This window comes from Ruditapes philippinarum, unplaced genomic scaffold (assembly GCF_026571515.1).
Source record: "Ruditapes philippinarum isolate M1 unplaced genomic scaffold, ASM2657151v2 ctg8144_1_1_1_1, whole genome shotgun sequence".
In the NCBI taxonomy this organism is placed as follows: Eukaryota; Metazoa; Mollusca; class Bivalvia; order Venerida; family Veneridae; genus Ruditapes; species Ruditapes philippinarum.
In genome coordinates, this window is record NW_026863473.1 from 18910 (window position 1) to 42888 (window position 23979).

Here is a 23979-nt window from a genome sequence, read left to right on the forward strand (position 1 = left end):
TGAGAGGGAGGATTAGTCCCCTTTTTCCGTTTTACTGTGCAGATAGATATTACAATTTAAAATTTCAAGCTTGTTATTTTCGTTTTTGTTTCTCCTCCATTAACTCAACCAGTTTATGCCTGTTTTTTACCCAAAAATTTCAGAATTTTTGAGGCATTTCCTCAATCAAAGTTCCTCCTTAATTTAGGAAAAAAATAGGACCCTAAAATCGCCTATACTACCCCCAATTAGGGAAATTTTGAGCAAATCCCTAATTATAATATCAGCCGTTATGTGTAAATGAACAATATGAGATTGAAAATATATAAGAAAGCATTAAGCAAATAAATGTATCCATTTCTTGAAGCATAAAACATACTTATTTATAAAATCATTATAATTTCTGATGTAAGTTTTTTTTTATGAAAAACAAATATAATAAAATAAGGATAGTAAAAGGGAATTAAATTTTTTATAAAAAAAAATATAAAAAATGTTTATAAGGTCTTGAAAACAGAAACCGTTTTTTTGAAAAAGAAAAAAAAAGATAAGAAATTCCACCCAAAGACAAATTTCTAACCTTTTTATAGCCTTGATATAGTTTTAATGTTCGAGATCCCAAATTTTTTTCATTTTAACGTTTTTATACGCAGAGATATTTGGTAATGTGTAACTAAAATAATGCAAGGGACAGCTTTTGTCCAAAACACAAAATGAATGTAATTGTTGCCATATCTTTGATGGCTAAAAAATCGTTTTTAAGGTTCGCAATCAGTTTTTATTTTGAAAGGAACGCTGTTTAACTTTTGTCAATATGTAAAGTAGCATGCCACCTTTATCACATTAGGCATAGATAGCTCTATCATTATATATAAATTTATAAATTAGCTCAGCTTTAATCAAATACTTATGTTACAGAAAATCTCTATCCTTAAATGTTCTTTCTGCAAAGGCAATGTATATTCTTCGACTTGTTTTATCGGTACATTTTAAGCGATCAGAGCCGTTTATGATCTGAAAAAAGTGTTTTTAAGAATTATTACTTACACAGAGGCAAACAGATGCATAAGTTTTAAAAAGTGTAAAGTGTAAAGACATATTGTGCTAAAACCCTGATAATTACTATACATGTTTTATGTACATGGACTAGCTACTTAACATTTTACACAGATCTCAGAGACCACTTGATCCGGGTTTCCTAAATCTCGAGACACCCCCAACTAACGATGCATAATACAACTTTCATATATAAGTTTGGGGGTAACCAACTTTTTTATTTTTTCACGTTTTGGGCCCCTTTTTCCGATATGTTTTTTTACTGAATATTTCTGAGCATTGTTTAAGAAACGGGTTAATAGATTTTAAATTTAAAAGATTATCAGAAAATCCAAGGCATGATGCCATTTAAGATGCCATTCTAATCTTTTATTCTCTCTGAAAATCTTCCATTAGCCATTTAACATGAAGCAACTTGAACAATACTAAAACGTCCCAATGTATATAATAAAGTACTAAGGTATTTATGTAATTTATCTAAATATCCTATGTGAACTCAGATACTAAGACATACAAACAAAATGCATCTCTCTTACATGATACTGGAATAAACATAAGAAAACAATCAGATTGAATAAAGGAAATGTCAAAAAAGAGAGAAATAAGGAATCCCTAAGAAAGTCTAACAAGACAAAATTGAAAATGTTGCAGGTAGGCTCGGTTTGATTGAGCCTGTTTATAGACGGTAATTGAAAGTGCGAGTTACCGTCCACGCCCCCTAGCACCAGCTGACGCAGAATTCAACATTTAATGACGGTAATGGCGAAATTTGGTGAAAACACACTAAAGAATATTGCATGTCTGTCATTAACCTAAGTATGATGCGTTGATACTTCTGATTAAGGACTTTGGATCTTTCGTGTGAGGTAGAAACTGGGTGTTTTATTCAGGTATATACTCGTGCCTGAGATAATGCATGAAGGAGCACATGAGGTTATCCTGTAAAGCTGGAAAGTGGAAAATTGACCTTTACTAAAAATTCATTTTGCCTGTTTTAATCCACAGAGAATACCTCACAATGATTTATACCTTTAAGTGTTATTGAGATGTTCTTTATCATACTGTTTTTAAATAATAATGTGACAGTACAATTAATATTTTTTACAATGTTTATTCGATTTATGGTTCATGATTAAGGTCTCTGATTCCCTTGTGTTCCCCTCTCATCGTTTTTTTTATACATTCCTTCATTTGTTTTAATATCAGGAAGGTGTTTCAATAACAACAAGTAGTTCTTTTTGACTCTCGGTACTACTTGAAATAGGTCGGAAACAATCTGACGTCTTCTTTTTCTACCAGTTCTATCTGTAATGTGATCAAAAGTTTTAAGACTGTCGGCAATTAAGTTTTCAAAAGTATTCAAATCAAATGCAGATATTAGTTAAAAGAAAATACAGACTTAATATTCAACACGCAGTTTTGATTCTAATTGACAAGAATATCCGCTAATTCCTCAGAAATCATTTCAAATATGAACTAAAGAACTTAATCAACAGGCTGGCATAGTCTAATCATCAATTTCTGTATGACTGCAAATTATGTTATTAGTCTTATGACTCACGCAAGTATGTTGCATATTTTCTAAAAATATTCTATATTAAATTATCAATATGTTATCAAAATGCTGAAAAAAGTAAGATCACAAAGGAACAAAGACCACTAGACCGAAAAGAATTAGGAAAAAATTGTGCGCTTAGTTTATCAATTTATCATGATATACACAGAAATACTGGCAAATCACCCTGTTTGGTGTTCTGCTGGGCTCCTAAGCGGTGGTCCTGTACAGAGGGATGCGTCCATTGAATGTCGACTTTCCTTTTTAAAACATTTTTATAGTTATTTTACGAATCCATTTTTTGTTATTGTATAATTATGATTTTATTTTCTACGAATCCATTTGTTGTTATTATATTATTATGTTAACTTTTCTTTTTACTTAACTCTAAAAGTAATGTAGCCAAGTTCCTATTATGTTTAAATAAAGTGAAACGTCTTGCAAAAACGAGTCCTGTGCAAATTTAATTTAAGCCTGTTATGTATTCTTTTACAGAATACAACATTCATAGCTGTCTGCATATATTTATTTAGTCGTACATAAAATGTAGAAATAATGACGCCTTTTAACGTGCACGAATAACACAAATAAGAAAATAACATATATTTGAAATTGATTGAAAGTCTGTAAAGTTTCAGACATGCATTTTACTATATAATGCATCATTTTAAAGCAAAATAGCTACAAACACGAGAAACCTTTCAGACTAATTGAAAGAAAATGTTAAATAAACGCATGTTAAGCACTACGTACTGTGTTCATGTTTATAAGAATTATTATTTAGATCAGTAGATAAAATGCGAGAGATAAAACCTTTTTGCAAATTGCTATGAAAAGAAGAAAAAGCTTTATATTAAAACCAAATTGTTTCTAGTTTATATAATTATTGCTTGAACTTTACCTTTCCTTTTACGTTACAATATGTTTCTAATACGTCAAGTTAATCTATAATTCGTTTATGTCTTTCCAATTATATGCAAATGTCTTTTCCAAAGCCATGACTAAATCCAGTCTTTTTTATAATGCGTTTGATTTAAAAAATAATCATGTCATGGAATTTCTACTTCTTTAACACCATTTAACAGAAAATTGACTCACTTGTAATTCTAGGCATATTTCTGACTCCTATTGACCCGATTATCTTAAAATCCTGAGACAATTGCAACTATATGATGCACGATTTTCACGGGGATCAACATAAGCCATCATTTGACATTTTCTGACAATCAATTGCTTGTCATTGCACAATTGTGCATGTTTTGCTAGTCTCAAGAGCTTCACTCGTTTAAAAGGCACTTCGTTGATTCCAAATGTGGCAATCTAATTTCAAGTATTTTGTAAGATTATTTAAGTCTTTTTTGCGGACAAATACAAAGATTTTCATACATAAGATTTCTTAATCTTGAAGGACGTATTGTAATTGTAAATTCTTAAATGTATTTTGATAGAATTTGATTTTGTTTTAATATCATTGAATGAAGAAATTGCCAAATCAATATCGACTTGCGCATGAATAAACATTCTCCCAACTGTAGGAACAGTCAATTTTTCTTAAATGTAGTTCCCTTATTATATAATATTTTCATATTTAGATTTCATATGACATTAACTGTGTTTCATTTTCGTGTCAGTGTGCTTTGAAATGTTTCAAAAACACTGCAGAGCTCTCATTTTTAAACTCGCTCTTTATCCTGGGAAACCCAAGCTTGTTTGTATGTTGCAAAATTTGCAAATGCAGTTGAATGAAGTTAAAGAATTACCCAGTTTTTTTATAAACAATGTAAATTTTGTTTTTTGCAAAATTTCAAAAATATATCTGCATGTTAAATTGGCGTTTTTAATCTTTTGGTTATTTTGCTTATTTCACTTCACAAGCGTTGCTTTCCGTGTGGAAACCTTAAAAATTAAAAGCCCAGTCGATTTCCTTACTAACAAGATTATTGAATGTAAACACGTGATTCAATTTCTTGATGTATTTTGTAAAATAATTTGAACATACCTATTAAAAAAGTTTTTCTCATAGGAAAATGGGCGTGACCCGAGTAAGACACAGTACTCTCATTTCATGTTAGATTGAATTATGTGCTAACAAGGATTGCTAGTGTTGCACATTAATATCTCCTAAAGGAAATTGCATAACTTGATAAAAGACGGAGGCATATATAAATAACCGTTTACGACATTTCTATTTTAGGATATACTTGTCATTAGGTGTACCTGTTTATTTCATTACAACCCAAACCATCGCATAAATAGTGGTTAGGTTATTGATATAGCTGATGATCGAGCTCAATTTCATATCGAATCTCACTCTTTCCAACGAAATTCATATGTGATGATGATGATAACTAATGATGGTACTAATGATGGTTTTGGCCATAATGATGGCGGTGATGGTGGTAATGCTGAGAGTTTGGATGATGGTGGTGATGCTGGTGTTGATATTTGCGTTGGTAATGGTTATGATCGGGGTTGTTGAAGATAGTAGTGGTGATGATGATGACGAAAAATATTGACATAATGATGGTGATGATTTTTGTGTAAAGCTACGTTTCTGAGTATTATACACATGTAAAATCACATATTAAAAATTTGTCAAACCTTGTTTGATTCCAAACAAACCTTTGTTTAAAATAATCTTAGTCCAATGTTCGACTGGCATTGTAGAAAAATCTAGAAAAAAGGTTATCCCTCGAAACCAATTATCACAGAACTATATGAAAATTACTGACTCAAATTGATTGAGTCAGTCCATGAAAGTTAAAAATTTATTAGCCAAAAATAAAATAATAATGTATAACATACAATTTAATTTCTGATGTGTTCAAGTAAACTTTGAAGATCTTGAATGTTTTGTGATTGATATTGTTACTGTGTGTATACCACACTTGCAAAAAATTAAATGTGTATATAACAATAAAATATTAAAATAATTTTCAAACATCGAAGAATATGTAAAATGTGTACTGCAAATATTTGTGCATCAATAAATTATATGCATTCATTTCTTATTGGAAAATTTCACTTAGAAGTTATAGAAAATAAATTTCTAATTACCTCCCTTTATTTACATAAAATGTTATTTTAAAATTGTGTAAATATTTTCAATTATCATAATTGTGTAAAAATCTCAAACCTTTAGCAAAATGAGTTTTTTTTTCCATTAATCATTCCCCATAATGTCGCAGTATCATCTGAAACTTTACATTTACGTTTTGATGCATTATTCTTCCAAATCCATGACCTGGTAATGCTTTAAACGATTTTTTACGCTTAAATCAAACAAAAACAGACTGTAGGATGCCTACTTCTTTTACAATTTTGTAGCACTCTGTTAAAGAGTAATTGGCTCACTTTTTATTCCAAGCATAGAACTGACTCCTTTTGACCCGATTATCTTAAAATCCTGAGACAATTCCGGCTATATGATGCACGAATTTCACGGGATCACCGTAAGCCTTACTTTGACATTTTCTATCAATCATTGCTATTTCAATGCACAATTGTGCATGTTTTACTAGTATTAAGATTTTAGCTTGTTAACAAAACACTTCTTGCTTGCAAATATGGCAATCTATTTGGAAGTATTTTATTAGATTGTTTCACTCAGTTACCCAGACAAATGATTTCACTATTTATGACTTTTTCAAAAATGATTTCTCTCAAATTTCTACAATCTCTACTGTAAAGTCATAAGGTGATAGGGTACTTTGTATATGTAATGTTTAATATTTGTTAAACGTTTAGTGCTTAGCTTGGCAGTTTTATTTATCATTTTAGCAATTTGTATTCAGTTTCTCGGTATAACAGTTATTTTTTACATTGATCCTGATTATCTTTGCAGGCTTTAATTGTGGAGTTATTTTGTGAGCATATGCTTGTTAATATATATGCACTTTGCTTTGTACATATATTGAATATTGGTTCTCAATCTTTTTTATAAAAAAACTTCTTTATATATCACAGAAATTATAAAGTTGATACAGATTGATTTTAAGTACTATTTGTAGGAAAATAAAACTGTTGTTTAATGTCAGACACATAAGTTAGAGTATATGCAAGCCGTTAGTTACGAGGATATAACACTGGCTGGGGCGATATGGTAGGATATTTCTCCTAAAATATAATGACGAGCCCGACAATATCTTTTTGAGAAACATACCGTGATGTCGCCAAGCCAGTGTTATAACTCCATAACTAACAGAATAAAAATATTATGTTCAGTGCTTTTCCCTCACTTGTGCCTTTCCCTTTTGTTTTAAATGTTACCCTAGAAAAAAAAGAACCAATACCAACTAATTAATCCATGTGTTTTGGCTTTCGGAATATGTGATAGCTCCGCTCAATTCCACCTTCTGAAGAAACTACACTGATATATTACAAGTGCACCCCAAAAAGAAACCCCCAAAACAACTCAACTGTTATTTTTCACTTTATCAATTCTTTTTCCTATATTAATCAATGAAAACAGACATCAATGTTATATTCAAGGTGTGCTATGCTATTGTTTTGTTTATTTAATGATACTGTCTTATTTAGCCATAATACTATCCATTGTTTCAACAAGGAACTTAAAAACCACCGTATTCATTATCGGTTTTCAATAACCTTGATTATAAATTTTTTTATTTGTTTTCCAATAATTTATTTTATGATTCTAACATAACACTTTGTCTAGAAAATCGGCACACTTGTTATTCTACACAAATCCTTGTTAATTGTCAGGGATTTTTTCAAGATCGTCAGACACTCATAGTAATATTGAACGCATGCGATGTGATAAAGACCCTAGCTTCAACTTGACATATCACATTTATCGTTTTCGTTTCACTTGATATGTGATTTATTTAAATCATTGATAATAAATAAGCAGAGTTTTTCTACTAGAAACAATTCTCTGTTTAAGTGTTAAGCTAGTATAATTTGTAACAATATTAAATACGTGTTTTAGAATAGAATCCATCAGCCGACCTTTGATGACGTCATTTGGGGGATAAGGCAGACAACGCCAATAATAATTAGTAACTAGATACGATTTATATAAACGAAGGAATATGGAGATAAAATCCTTACTTTTGTTACATGCGCAGATTTAAATAGCCAAAATTGTGAATGTTTGGAAGGAAACTCATAATGGCTGATCAAAGGAAAATGTCGTCTAACAAAATGAACTTTACGGAAGCTTCAATTGAATTGTTATCATGGCATCAATTTTTGTTTACACTCTTAAAAATGAATCAAATCTTATCGTACGAAGGCAAATCGTACTGTTTCTTTAATCAACCCGTAGTGTTTAAATGACCGAAATAGCCATTTGTTGTTTCAAAAATAATGTTATTACATATTTTCGAAAACGGCGACAATTTGGTATTCATATTGCTGGGACGTCTATGCCGTCCAATATACTTCTTAAACAATATTTTACAAGAAAGAATAGACATTTATTTAAAAGTTAGATGCTCGCCATTTACCCCCCCCCCCAACCGCAAACAATATAGATCTGTGTATATTTCTGACAAACGTTATTGAACGAAAATGATAATACAAATAATTGGATTGTTTGAAAATGAAAAGATATAACTTTTTCTCGACAACAAGCAATTCGTTCAGTCTCGAATACCGAGTCATGAAATCATAGGTCACTTTATTGTACTGCATACAAATACAATACAAGAAATGCTATTTCGGGTGATTGATATTCAGCTGACCACTATTTTAAAATAGTCAAACTTTATATTTTATATCATATTTGGATGAATATTATGCTCAGTACACTTTCAAACTTGAACCGTTGTTCTATCCATAATTAATTTATTATGATTAATTCTTCAATATCTCTCACATATGCAAAGCTTTTAACTTAACCTTCAATTGACATATGTCATTTATCATTTCCGTATCACATTAGAAATGTATTGAATAACCTTAATGACACATCTTAGAAAATTTCAGAGGAGAAAAACTCATTGATTCAATGTCATTATGTTGATTAACTAAGGTAATCAAATCACAGTCTGATTGCTTAAATTAGTTTTGTATTAATTAGTGAAACACGGTCTATGTCGGATTTATAACTTATCTGACAAAACATATCCTAAGATGTGTCTATGAATTAATCATATGGTTTTGTATGACCTTTTTAATTTATAGCAGTTCTCATGTAGCCCTAAAAACAAATACTTTTTTCAATTTGTCAGCCCTTAACAATGCAATTCAACCTAACTAAATAGCTTTATGTACAAAAAAAAAGAAATACAAAATTGAAAGGCCTCAAATAAAAACAATGTATGTATAAGTGTGTTAAAAGATAAAAGGACATGTATATGTATGGTACACATAGGCAATTAATCTTATAGTCTCATATCAACAGCTCCCAGTTTTAAAATGAATGTCATGTTGTCATTTATAAGTGATTGTTTTGAGCATCAGTTTAATATAAACCGCCGGTAACGGAATACTATGTTTACAAATAAGACATTTGTTGGCGACGCCGGTGAGCGGCGTCGTCTCTTATGGAATGATTTTTATTTTGGCCTATGGAAGGAGCTGTTATTATTAGCAGTTAATGTCATGTTGTGTTAATTAGTTTTATTTTGATTCGTAAAAGTCAAGTTAACAAATATGTTGTTATATTTGTATTTAATAACTTTATGTAAAAAGCATGTGCATTGTGATATTATTTTTACGAAATTGCAGGCTCAGTTTAACAGTTTGTCCTTTCACTGTAGAACGCTTGTTTCAGCATAACACGACCTTTCATATCTCGATAGGAGCAAAATATGACCCTTCCCTGATATATTTTTTCTGAAAAGATGATATATTATGTTGCTGTTATCACCATTACACTCTTTTCAGAGTATACTTTATTAACGTTTCGTTTTATGAATACACGTATTTAATTTGGCTTATAATACAAACAAGATTTGAAAATAGGAAACGCGTGATTTGCTTGTCACCTATATTTATGAAATTGGCGCAGTACATACACTATTTATTAAAAATATTGATAATTTTTGATTAACAGGCTGCTGAAAGTAAAAAGTTAGAAACGCAATGTATTTGTTAATCAGTGACTAATTGCGCGATGAACTTTAGCCACTGTTTACAGTAGCATTTCTTTAATGTTTATGGTATGATCATAAGCCATGTAAAACCTCATAAATAAAATCCATTTCTGAAGATAGAGACTGAACTTTCTATAAGTTATTGGACATCTTGTAAACTTTCTACAGAGTGCATCCATTAAGAGTTTCTCGTAAATAAGTCGTTGAATTTTTATATGATTCTTTGATATATTAGGTATTAAAATGAAGTCATATTTTACCAATAACGGTCTGCTGTAAAGATAAAAATATTCTTGTAAAAATGTTGAAATATATTTTAAACATTTTGAGAAATATTTGAATACACACGGTTTTACGATGACAATGGAATCCGAAAAGTTGTCTCAAGTAGTAAAGAGTCATTTTTGTTATAAACATTGTTAAACACGTCTTCTCTTCAGAAAAAAAAACCGGAAAAATTCGTATCAAAATTGCGATAATGTTATTGATTTATCAATTAGCATATCTGATTTTCTTCAAATGAGTGCCTCTAAATATAAATATTTCTAACTTCTCAGTACACTCATTATTTTTTTGAATTCTTTCACATGACGTTTTGTAAAGTATTTATTCTAACAGGTGCATGATTATGATGGACGACATATTTTCATGATATCTTTCCAGTGATATAGAACTGTAAAAATAAAGTATGATTGCATAGGTTTCATACGTCTCTTTTAGGAAACAAGACACAACACTGAGGATCTCTAAACAATAAAAGTGACATACCAGTCAGTCCAAAATCATCTAATGGACAAAAGCTGTATTGTTACTTGGATATCTATAAATATACATGCACTTAATTCAAGTGTACTTGTACACGGTAAAATGAAGTAAACTAACTCATCCAATCCAACATTCGCATACTTTTTCTGCACAGATATAGAGGATATTTGTTTGTTTTGCATGTAAGATTGAAATATATTTCATTTAGTGAACACCAGATGCAGTATTTTCACGAGTGGCGTAGCCACGAGCGAAAATAGAATAGCTGGTGTTCACGAATGAACATATAAAGTTTCTTTTTATTTCATGCTTTTAAGTGATTTTAAGTATTTTTACTTATTTTGCCGCGTAACCTCGCGCATTCTCCTTTGTGATGTCAGCACAACATGACGTCACATCATCAATTTTGAAATAAATTCAGATTTTGTTACATTTTTAACATGATGTGTGTTGACATCGACTTTCTTTTCCTAAAGAAACAAACTTTACATGACGGCATTTATTTCTGCCTGTTATTCCATTTAGTTATGATTTTCTTTTTATCCGCATTCAGATATAGTACGGCTACTGTGAAAATTATATTTTATAAATTTCATTAGTGGTTTATCAGAATATAATCATCTAATATATTACAGTAAAACACTGGAAAGCATGAAATAATTAGTTTTTCTTAGCGTAGGTAAGACAGAAATACTGAATATGTTCTGTATATTCTTACTTATGTGCGATAGGTCTTTATTGAGGCGGAAAGGGCCGAAAAGTTTACTAATGTATGACTAAGGTCTTGGTTCCATAGTAAGTGTTAAGTGTACCCTATGTCCTAAGATATAAAACCAACTTTAGGACTAACTTGAGACCGTTTCAATTTACACTTTTATCTGCAATCAAAAAATGTAGACCATCAATAAATTCATTCTCCCAAGAAAAGCTAAGAAATACAATGACAGACCTTTTTTCACAGTGCGTAAATACCCCTCACCATTGCTAGTACGAAATTAAAGGATTCCTAAAACAGGAGTCATAAAATAGGACATTTTCTTTGAAACCAAAGAGTGTCTCAATTTTAGTCTTAAGACTGGAATCAGACTAAGGACAATATATGAAACAAAGCCCAGCTTTTTTTGCGTACATTTATCATTTCTATTTAATATCGATCTTATTATATTTCATGTTTTAGAAATTAATAAAACAAATCATATTTTACAAAACAAAACCAGTACGGTAATAATAACATAGTCACCTTCAAATTGCAAACATTGCTACAAATTCTATAATAAAAACAATTAATACACACTTTATATTAAAGGTTATGTTGTCAAGATGAAGCTAATGTACTTTTATAATTTTATATTTTAGGCAACTTTGAAAGGATAGAAACAACATGAATTCAACAGCAATGTTACAGCTTTCTATTTTATTTAACTATTACAGTCATCTATGTATGAGGAAAACCTTTATCATTTAAACATATTTCAATTCATTAAACGAATTTAGAATTTGATTATTTGTTAAATGTTTAGCACCGAATTATAATTAACAAATTTCAAAGGTGAATGATGTATCGTAAAAAATCGGAAAAAATGATGTTCATACAGTGCTAATCTTTAAGGTACACAGTAACTTTCGACTTATTATGACCTCGTCATGATTAAATAACATGTATATACACACAGTAGAGTACAGAATAATGCATAGTACCAAAACGAATTTAGAGTTTTACATTGCTGAAATGTGTTTAACGTGTCAGAGATGCGGCGAGCAAAATGCATCATCTCAAATACCATGACAACAAACACGAGAAACTAGTCAGACTGATCGAACGGAAATGTCAGAATAAATCTCTGTTATGTTTTTCCAATTGTGTTAACTCTTTTAGAACAATGTATGATATAAAATATCATGAATGTATTGTTTACAATGATTTGTTATATGGGGCATATACTTATTAAGGTTGTGTAGATTATTTCAGAGACAGTTTGTTTCAGCACTTGGGATATAACAAGAGTATCTTAATGTGATATAATATATAAATGACTCTAAAAATGAAATGATACGCGCTACGAAATGTGTAGTAAATAACTTTTTTCTTAAGGATAACATCTAAACTGTTTAAAGCATTTCTTAAATTCAGTGATACAATTCAAAATGACGCGAAAGCTTAATGAGAAAAAAATACACCATAGAAATGCTTCGTAATAAAATCATTTGTATGGAAAAAAATATACAAATGGTACATATAGCATATTTATCTCATATCATATAATTATATCTCAGTTTGAAAATGGTTATTATATTATACAATAGTTGCTATGAAGCAACACTGAAATAGATTCCCCCGCTAAAGTATACTCTGGTAACAGATAAGATATTTTCCCCCAGAAATACGCAACACAACCTTGATAGAAGGGCAATATGCCCCTTTATTGAAGGATAATGGTATATTTTATTTCTGTTATCACCCTCATACCCGTTTTGTTAAACATATACTTTATTGGCGTCCGCGCCGAAGCGCGGCGCTCTTATGGAATGAAATCAGATTTTGTGAAAGGGCGACAGCAACTTATCGAGCCTTTTAGTCGGTCATAATAAAAGCCGATAATTCCGATCGGTATGAGGGTGCTTGATTATTAATTAAGAATTAAATGTCGCGATATGTTGCAATGAATAGCGAACTGGAGAATTTCGCAATGCAAACATTTTCAAATGAAATAACATTTTCCGTCAATAAATCGCGCTCTTCGAGTTTTTATTATTTATCATTTTGTAGTGCACTGTGGGTTATCAGGGTATGTTATTGTTGTTGTACATGTATCCTAGTTAATGTTGTCTTAATATAGATATCTAATTTGGACTATAAATAGAAACAACATTCGTAAAAGAAGGAAACACGTTTTGTTTTGTCATCTATAAAAACTTAATTAAATATAATGAAGCATTTTAATTAAAAGACTGCAGCAAGCAAAATCTTGGAAACGCCATGTATGTATGAATCCAGACCAATTGTGCAATGAACTCTAGCAACAATTTACAGTAGCCTTTCCTTAATGGTTATGGTATGATCATAAGCCATGGAAAATACCATAAACAATGTCTATTTCTGAGCTTTCTCTGAGTTATGGGACATCTTATAAACTTTCAACAGAGTGCAACCATTAAGAGTTTCTCGTAAACAAGTTATTGTATTTTTATATGATCCTCTTAAGTATTACGTATTTTTTTCTGAAGTCATGTTTTACCAATTATGGACTGCTTTACAGATAATAAGAGCCACCGCCGGGTGGGGGCAACGCTCGACTTTTTACTTTTTCTTAAAGCAAACAAAGAAATGTTTGAACAAATCTTAACGTTTCCTTTTTATATATTTAATCGGTCTGTCCTGTCACATTAGTTTTGTCTATATATTTTGTATATATAAAAATACTTATTGATATCTATAAATAGAAACACCCATTGATATCTATAAATAGAAAAGTGTGGTCTACTGAAAGGTCTTGTCCCAAGGGTTGTTGTGGCCAAGTATGAAGACAATACACGAATAAATAAAAAAGTTATGATCCCGGTACAAGTTTGCGGACGGGAACGGTAACGCCGCCGCGACTATAGCAATACCTCTACTTTTTTCAAAAAAAAAAGTCGAGCTAAAAATGATTTTCGTTCGCTCGAACTCGGAGGGCCTGTGCAAATGGGTTCGAGAGATCAGTAGTTCGAGCCAACCGAGGTTGAAATATTATTACGTTGATCATATGCCTAAAGGTTTTCCTAGCTTACATCGGTCGAATGATAAATGCGTCAATATAATTGTTTGCTAGTACATCTGTTCGTCGAATATTTTATATTCAGAAAAATTATCCCAGTGTTTAATTTAGTATTAACGGTACGCTGTGCTAATCTATATTCATACATATTGTAATTGGTTGAGTTCGATTGGGCAGTCACACCAACCTTGTTGAGCAATGTTCAAAATATATTTATATGTTTATCATCGGATGAATTTAATTTAAAAAAATAAATTAATGAAATATTTATTAAAAACATTTACAGCAGCATCTATTTGTAGTCATTTACTAAAATAAACACACATACAAGTATCATTCTATAATTAGATAACACTGTTACGTTTCACTTTACATGAACCACAGTTGTAATTAAAGCCGTCCGGCTAAAGGTCATTCTTTATTGGCATGCATATTTCACTTATTTCACAAGTTTTTTTTCTTTTTATCGTTACCATAAATGGCAAATCAACAATATAATCATAACAAACAAATCGGTTACAACACCTCTTATTTTGTAGCAATTAACCTTTATCACGATCACGAGGTGTTAAAAACATGTGTCGCCGACTATCATTTATTTAGGACATGTCAAATTGTCTTTTTGTGTTCGACCGAAAAGGTGTGATTTTCACTATATTTCTGCCGAAGGGACCAGATATCAGGTTCAAGAGTTCGAGCGATCGGTGTTCGAGCAATCCGAGGTAGAACAATATATATTATATAAGAATTTTGCGAGTTCGAGCGAAGGGAGGTATTCGAGCGATCCGAGTTCGAGCGAACGAAGTTCAACTCTTGAAATTATTGGGAAATATTCGAATGTACATGGTACCCGACACGCCTATTGTCAAAATGTTGTCTGTAGTAAGTAAACTTATGAAGAAGTAATCTATTGTCTAGTAAGTGTAAGATCAAACATATATTAAATGTTCGTAATGAAACACAAAATGAATAGTTTGTTGCAAACAAAAACATGATAGTGATATAGGCCAAACCATCAACCAATTTCATATTGTTAAGATACTTATGTTAACTTACAACGTATTTATTTTACACAGTATTTACAACTTATTACCACATGAATAAATAAAGACCATGCTAAAGAATATACATCTACTTCTTATTTACAAACCATGACATGATTAAATTTGTCAGATTTATCAACCTCATTCCTGGTAATGACAAAATGTGAAAATGAGACAGTGCCCAAACATAAAAACACGCACGCACACACAAACACATACCAGTCTTCCCCATTAGAGGTATCTTATTCTGTACATACGTCCTGAGGTCTACTTTCTATAGTAGAGGTATTCTACTTCTAAAACCATAGTTCGGCTACAATTTAAAACCTTATTGAATCACTTTCGTTTAACCATATCTCAATTTTATAAATATACGTACATCGCATACATACTGAGGCCCTTACCTCGGCCTGCACCACACAAAACACATTTGCATGTCGATTATCAAGTGTGGTTAACACACATACAACTAACGCAATTCCATCACAGGGAGGGTATCTAACGGGTTTATACCTCAGTATGTTACACACACAACACACGTACATGACACATACCTGGTGGGGTATGCACACAATACTAACGCTGGTCCATCACAGGGAGGTTATTTAACGAGATTTCACCTCAGTATGTCACACACACACAACACATGTGCACGTCAAAGACCTGGTGGGGTATACACACAAAACTAACGCAGTTCCATCACAGAGAGGTTATCCCTCAGCCTGTCCACACATACAATAGAATAGATAAATACAGAATCCCTAAAGAAAGCCCAACACGACACCATTTCAAATGTTGCAGGCTCGGTTTGATTGAGCCTGTTCACATATGCATGGTGCAAACATAATGCGGTCTAGATACGTATCTAATGCAGTTGACTGGACTATCGTAAAATGGCGTTGTGTGCAGGCACTGATGCAACTTTTCGTACCCGGACCGATGTGGGTGCGAGAATGTCTTCCCTTCTAAAAGTCCGTCTCCAGATAACGTAAAAAGGTTGCATTTGAAGTTGCAAAATGTTTTTTTTAAAATAATGGTTCAGACTCGAAGTACATACCGGTTGATGTTCAAATTTCAAATCTAATTGTCAGTTTTGTCAATTGTAGCTATAAAATATTCACAAAAAACTAACTCATTTAAAACAAGAATGGGGTGGTGCTGAAAGGGTGCTTCTTTCCGTAGGGAAGATAATTGAAATATAAGCTTTTTCAAAAATTACTTTCAAGAAAATACATTGAAGATGATCTCTCTCAAAACGTCAGCGTCATAAGATGACATGTTTTATATCATATCCATATATCATTTATGCATAGTTTATCTTTAAAATTTATGTTACGATCCATATCTTTATTTCTACAAATGGTCGTCGGTCTGAATTGTAACCGGTCCCATGTATTAAATTCTGGAAACAAAGTGATCCCTCGGAAGCATTAATCACAACAAAATAACATAAGAATAGCAGACTTGTGGACCGCTAACATGCTGCAGCTAATGCTAGACAAGTGGATTCAAATAAAATATGAAAAACAAGATCAACAAGGAAAGGCGGCGTTCAATGAACGCAACCCCCATATGACCCAGCAACAAGAACCAATGGCAAGGAGCCCAGGTGGACCCCAAACATAAACAGAACAGGGCAACGACACGTTCATCATTAAATGATAAATAATTTGTAACTGATTAGGAATTCAAAGAAAATAATAATAGGCCCACAAAGGGGAAGGAGACAGGAGACCGGGGGAAGGGGGTTAATCAAAGAAATAAAAGCTAGAGGCAATGGGGAAGATACTTACCGTAGACGAGAAAACAACAAGGGACACAAGCAAAAGTGTCACCAAAACAGTATGAAACAACATAGACATACATCTGAGGAACACTGTGGGGCGCCGCCTTGGAACGGTCAGCAGCATAATAATGACTGCTGGGAGTTTAAACCGGTTAATGGTGCACCAAACCTCGCTCTTAGCCCCACCATGTTCATATAAACGAGACAGTGTAAATAAAATGAATCCCCGCCAAGTGAAATTCTAACAGTTGTCATGGTTACAAAAGGTTAAATAAGTAAAACACTAAAATGATCATGTAGAAACATATAAAAGTAAACCCAATGACCATAACAAAAGTACTCAATGTCCTAAAGGAAGACAGAGCAACAAGAAAATCACCAACAAGGGCCCGACGAAGCAAGGCAGAGGACGAACATTAAGACAATTCAGTCCCAAAGGGCTTTACGAACTATCCATCATAAGAGTCTCCTACTTGGTCCGTCAGATGCAATCAAAAGAGGAAAGCGTAGTGTCCAACTGTAAAAGGGTTGAACACTAAACATGCAGTATGTCTTAAAATAGTAGGGTCATTACCTCTTTTAATAAAACGTTTAATGATTTTAGTAAAAACAGCAGAAAAATTACCATGACCAAAAATCTTACGAAGTTTGTAAACCACATCGCCATAAAAACCAGGCTGGCTAATCCCTTGTCGCAGAAGAGTTTTTAAATCACTATTGAATTTAGAAATTAAATCAAAGTTACGATTGTAAAATTTAGTAAAAAATATTTCCGTAATTTATGATAGCGGTAGCCCTGTTTTAGAAGCTTGCTGGTAATAAAAATATTCCACTCGTTGAAATCCTTTACGTTGTTACAAGCTCTAGCGAATCTAATTAACTGAGAAACATAAACCCCGTAGGATGTTGCATGGGGTACGTCTCCATCCAAATGTTGATAATTAACTATACAAAAGTCAAAGTCATCTCTTTTATCATAAATTTTCGTGTGAATAGAATTGTTATTGATAGTAATATGAAGATCCAAAAATGATGTACTTAAATTTCAAGAGTTCGTTTTATTAAGTTGTAGTTCATGCGGACAAATGTCAGACACCATTTGATCAAAATAAGGATTATCTAAATTAAAAATATCATCAAGGTATCTAAAAGTATTATTAAATGCGACTATAACATCTTGTTGTTTCTCTTCAGAGAGACTGAACATAAAGTCTCTTTCATAGCAGTACAAAAACAAATCGGCGACCAGGGGTGCACAATTAGTACCCATAGGAATTCCTATGATCTGTTTAAATAGGGTATTACCAAACCTGACATAAATGTTATCTAAAAGAAAAGAGAGTGCTCTACAAACTTCGTCACAGGTCCACATAGTATAATGTTTAACAATACCGTTAGTAAAAAAAGCTTTGTTAGAATTACATGCTAGAAAGGTAACTTTTTCCCGTGCATAAGTTTTCTGAATTAGGGAAATTAGTTTATCATTGATTTATTTATGTGGCAAAGTTGTATAAAGTGTAGAAAAATCGTATGTACTGACAGCTTGAAAGTTATTAATTTTGAATTTATCCAAGATTTCACCAGAATTTTTAATTGACCAAAAGAGATGTTTGCCTGTGTTTTCATAGACTTTATCACAATATCTAATTACATGTGTTTTAATGGCAGTCAAACAAGACGTCAATAAAATAGAAAATATGATAAACAAGATCGACAAGGAAAGGCGGCATTCAATGAACGCAGCCCCCACCCGACCCAGCAACAAGCGCCAGCGGCAAGGAGCCCAGGAGTTTACTTGTAGTGCAAGATGTAGCGTTAGCAATAAATCTGGCTTTGTAAGGTTTTTTTTATGTAATTTAGGAATCCAATACATAATAGGAAGTTTGAGTTCTTTTTCATTAAATTTGGACTTTAAGATTGGAAATAATTGTTTACAATGTCTTTTTCGGAGGCAGAGGTTTTAGAATACGCATTAGTGCTATTTAGTTCCTTATGCAAAACGTTAATGTAATGGATTCGTCAAACAATTATAATATTATTAGCCGCATTGTCCGCTGGCAAGGCCTTTAATAATGTTTTCATTTGTGCCTTATCGAGTATATGAAACATAACTGTTCCTAATATCCCACTAATCAAATTTTCCAGCGTTACTTCTTAAACCGAGTCTGCAATTCTCTTGTAATTTTGTTGTGATTAATGCTTCCGAGGGATCACTTTGTTTCCAGATTTTTATACTTCACAGCAGCAGGTGTCAAGTGCTATGTGGCATCCCGTACTTCACTTCAGTGTTGTTATATTTTCTGGTCCTTCGGGATCATTGATGCCAGCACTTTTAAGTGTTGAGTACCGCTCAAGCCGGTGCTATGGGGTGTGAGGGATGTTGCACTTATTCATTATCCCTCATGTACAGACTCAATCAAACCGAGTCTGCAATTCTTATGTTATTTTGTTGTGATTAATGCTTCCGAGGGATCACTTTGTTTCTAGAATTTTGAGAATTGAGTACTGCTCAAGCCAGTGCTAGGGGGTAAGAGGGATGATGCACTTATTAGTCCCCTACCGGTTTAACCGGAGGGGACTTTAGGATTACCCTCCGTCCGTCTGTCCGTCTGTCTGTCCGTCTGTCCGTCTGTCTGTCTGTCAGTCTGTCAGTCCGTCAGTCCGTCCGTCCACAAAACTGGATCCCGCGATAACGCAAAAAGTACTGAAAATATTTTTATGAAACTTCACATATGGTTACATTACAGTCTGGAGATTATGCACGTCTTTTTCTTTTCTTCCTATGTTTAAAACTTTGGTTGCTATGGCAACAAATACACTGAAAATATGGCTAATTTACACATAAACTGGATCCAGTGATAACAGCAAAAGTAATGAAAATATTTCTAACAATCTTGAAATATGGGTAGATGGCTGCCTGGAGATTATGCATGTCTTTTCCTTTTCTTCCTTTTCTTGAAAGATTTGTTGCCATTGCAACAAATTGACTTAAAATATGGGAAATATAAGAATATTTGTGATAACTCAAAAAGTACTGCAAATATTTCTGGTATAGGTATAATAGTGTAAACACACTTTAGCTCCATAAGTCATTTACATAATAAGAAATATAAAATAGTTTACCCAAGAAAACGACAATATTTTGATAGCAACTGATTTCCAGAAATAGTACCGTTCAGTACGGGATATAGCCAAGAAAAAAAAATGGCAGCCTCCATGTTGGCACACTTCTTGCAGTTTCCTGCAATGTTTTGGTTGTTTTGGACATGTTTTGGACTACAATTGGTGGGTTATCCTTGATTTAATGGAGAAATTATATATTTACACCATATTAATATTTAATCTGATCCAGTTTAAAGGGAAAAAATAGAATTTTTTCGAGGAAAAATATTGGCTATTTACCGAGGGAAGACGGCGACTATCAGTGTTAATTTATTAGTTAGTAAAAAAACCCTGATAATTGAGAGCTGTCCTACTCATTCTTGTGACAGCATCCAGATTTCTGATTAAAATTTTTGTTATGTACTAGTAGTGAAATCTTTGTCAATATAAGTTATTAAATAGTCCTACCAGTTTAAGTTGATAGTACTTAAGGCTTACCCTCTGTCCGTCTGTCCCTATTATACACATCTTTTTTCTTCTTTTATGTTGATAGCAATTTGGATATTATACACATTTTGTTTTATTTCTATGTTGAAAAATTTGGTTGCTATGGCAAAAGTAGACTTAAAATATGGCAAAATTGCAATATATTTGAACCCAATTATAATTTCATCAAAATATATTCTAATGAAACTTATTATTAAAATTATGTGAAATTTTTTCATCTTTCTCTTCGTGATAATTTTGGATCATGTGAATTTTGGATCCGTGATAATTTTGGATCATGTGAATTTTGGATCGTGTGAATTTCATTTTTAATCTACAAAACCTGGATGATGGGAATTTAAGCTTCAGTTACACTTTTCTATGACAGGTAAGAATTAATAAGTAGTGCTTGCATCTATAAATTGCCTTCTCACTTTCTAGTATGGATTTTTTGTCTTTTAACTTTCTACATGTAGTATGCTTGACCCTTTCCTAAATATGGTGCTGCTTGTGCTGATTCATCTGTCACTGTTGAATTTCTTGCCTTTTTGGTACGGTGTCCTATTTCAGCCACACAATTTTGCTAGTAGCACTCAATAATTCTCTAAACATAAATTTAATACTTGCAATATTTAGCATGAAATTAAAAATATAAGGAAAATTTGGCAGTTATTAACTTTCTCCGGTCTCTACACCTTATACTCTACAATAATAATTTCAGTTTTGAATTTAGCCTTTAAAACTAATTATTATTGTGTGCTACTTGAAAACTTTATTGGATGAAATAGGAAACCATAATTTAGAATTACTGGAAATATAGTGAATGCAGGGCTCACACTGGCTCAAATAAAATAATAGCCAATATTTTAAACTTAAAAAAAATAATAGCCAAAAGTTCAGCGGACTCATTCACGATTTAGCGATATGCAGTTGATTAAATAAACATTACATATAAAACTTTTTCAGTTTTATAAGGATTCTCAAATAAACTGATACATTTGTGTATGTAATTTATTGATAACTACCTTTTTTACATACAACAACAACTTTAATTGTTATTATAAAACAGAATAAAAATGTTATGTAGTATAATTACTGTATAACAATAATAATAAAGATTCATTATAACTTTAAATAATGCTATTATCAGACAATTTCTTTTGTTTGTTCTTATCAAATTTTGTCAGTTGTAATTCAACATTTCACACAGAACTGGAGTAGATTTAGGTCATATTAGCCAATAGATAGAAATAACACTTGTAAACTTATTCACAGAATGCAGCCTTTTTTTCTGAATAACTTACAGAAAAATGTCATCATCACCAATGCAATACAAATTTTCTGTCATAATAGTAAAATTTTTTAAACATTACATAGCTTATTTTCACCTTTAAATAAATATAAAAATTATCGGTGTCGCGAAAATATGTGACACTCGGATTTTTTCCTGTTTTCTGAAGAAATATTCACAATTTTGGTTGTTGTGCAAATAGTTGTTTGGAAGTAGATACTTTTTAAATATTTTATCATTGTTTTCCACTGGCGATTTAGTCAAGCAGCTTAAAACAAAAAAATCAAAATTTGCCACCACTGCAATTTACGGTAAATTTTGGGTTGGTCAATATCCAGTTTATCAATTTTAAGACGATTTTTTGGCTAATTGACAGATATTTGATGGCTATTTTAATGCTGGACAATATCTTTAAAGTACTTATACAGTATTACATCTCGTATGTATTTTTATTACCTCGGGCAATATTTATAACAACGCGTGACCGATAAAAAGTTGACACTCAATTAAATCCACCCCGCTGGTGTTAATTGGGTCTGCTGCATTGTTTATCGATTTTTACACCTTATATAAACACTGTTGGAAGTAAAAAATAATCGCCAGATTTTGTAGCCAAAATGCAAAAATAATCGCCAATCTTATAAAATAATCGCAAATGTCGACTATGGCGACCGACAGCGTGAGCCCTGGAATGTTAAACTCAGCAATTATTACTTGTTTGTATTTTTTATTTGTATTTTATTTTAAATGATTTCCAACCATAAAGGAAATTTGCCAGTAACAGTTGAAACAGTACAGTGAAGTCACGCCTCCAAGTGGTGGCACCGGAAACAGGTATTCTGGTATAAACTAAATTAATAGGCACTCGGCTCTCTTCCCTTTCTCCTTGATTGCATAGAATGCTGTCTTTACTATCTTGACACTTGTGTTGTATGTATGTAACACTGTAGCACTCAGCATGGTTTATAGTGTATTTATAGTGTATGGGTGAGGGTCTTCTTTCTTTCCAGCAGGATGTTGTTTACTGGCTTCAGACAACTTTATCTTCAAGTAGTTAAAGTGGCAGGAGTCAGTGTGAATCACCTTCAATAATTTATGAATATGAAAGATAAAAATATCATAAATAATTCTTGAAAAAACATTGGAATTTATTGAAACCCTTTTCATTATTGAATTATCCTGACAGTTAATTTAAATTTTTTTTATTTATTGCCAAATTACAATTATATAGGAGTTTAAAAGATTTTCCAAAATTAAAATCCTATTTTAAAATTTAACAGCTGTTTAGTTTTGTATAAAAACGCCTGTTTTTTTTTCTTAAAAATTGGGAAGTTTGGGCCCCGTAAAAAAAAGACTGGGGAAAAAAAAAAATTTTTTTAAAAATTAAAATTTTAAATTTTAAAAATTTTTTAAATAAAATTTTTTCAGTAAAAAAAAAACCAATTTTCTGAAAAAGGATAGTTTAATTTAAACTTTTTCCACTTCCCAAAAATCCCTTGAGTTTAAATTTTTGTTTTTATGTTTTTTAAATTTTTTTTTTTTTAAATATTAAAAATTTTTTAAAAAAAAATTTTGAACAATTTTTGGGTTAAAACCCTTTTAATTTTTGAATTTTTTTATTTTCTATTGGGAACAGTACCGTTTTTAGGGTAGCAGTTATATAAAGAAAAAAAAAACACTGCGACCTGTTCTGGTATATTACACATCATCATAATAGTATATTGTGTTGTTACCATGTGTATGCTACAAGTACCAGATGATATTATTTGAATTTGCAGTAGTATGCCTGTCCTTGAAACTCTGTGTGCATTTATTTCATGTGATCATTTCTAATATTTGTATGATTATCTTTTATTGTGCTTCATGTTTTGTAATGTGAAATCTTGCGTTACAGTCACTTTGTGGTAAAGTTTTTGCATGCAAGTTAGTTTCTCAAAAACTAACAAAACATATGAATTGCAACTTCAGACACTTGTTCACTTTCATTATGTAACATCAGAGGCACAGGTCCCTTAACTCTTTTTTGCTAGTTTACATGAGTATGTCCATATATCAACATAGTACGACTTTTATAATGTCAAGAACTAACAATAGTTG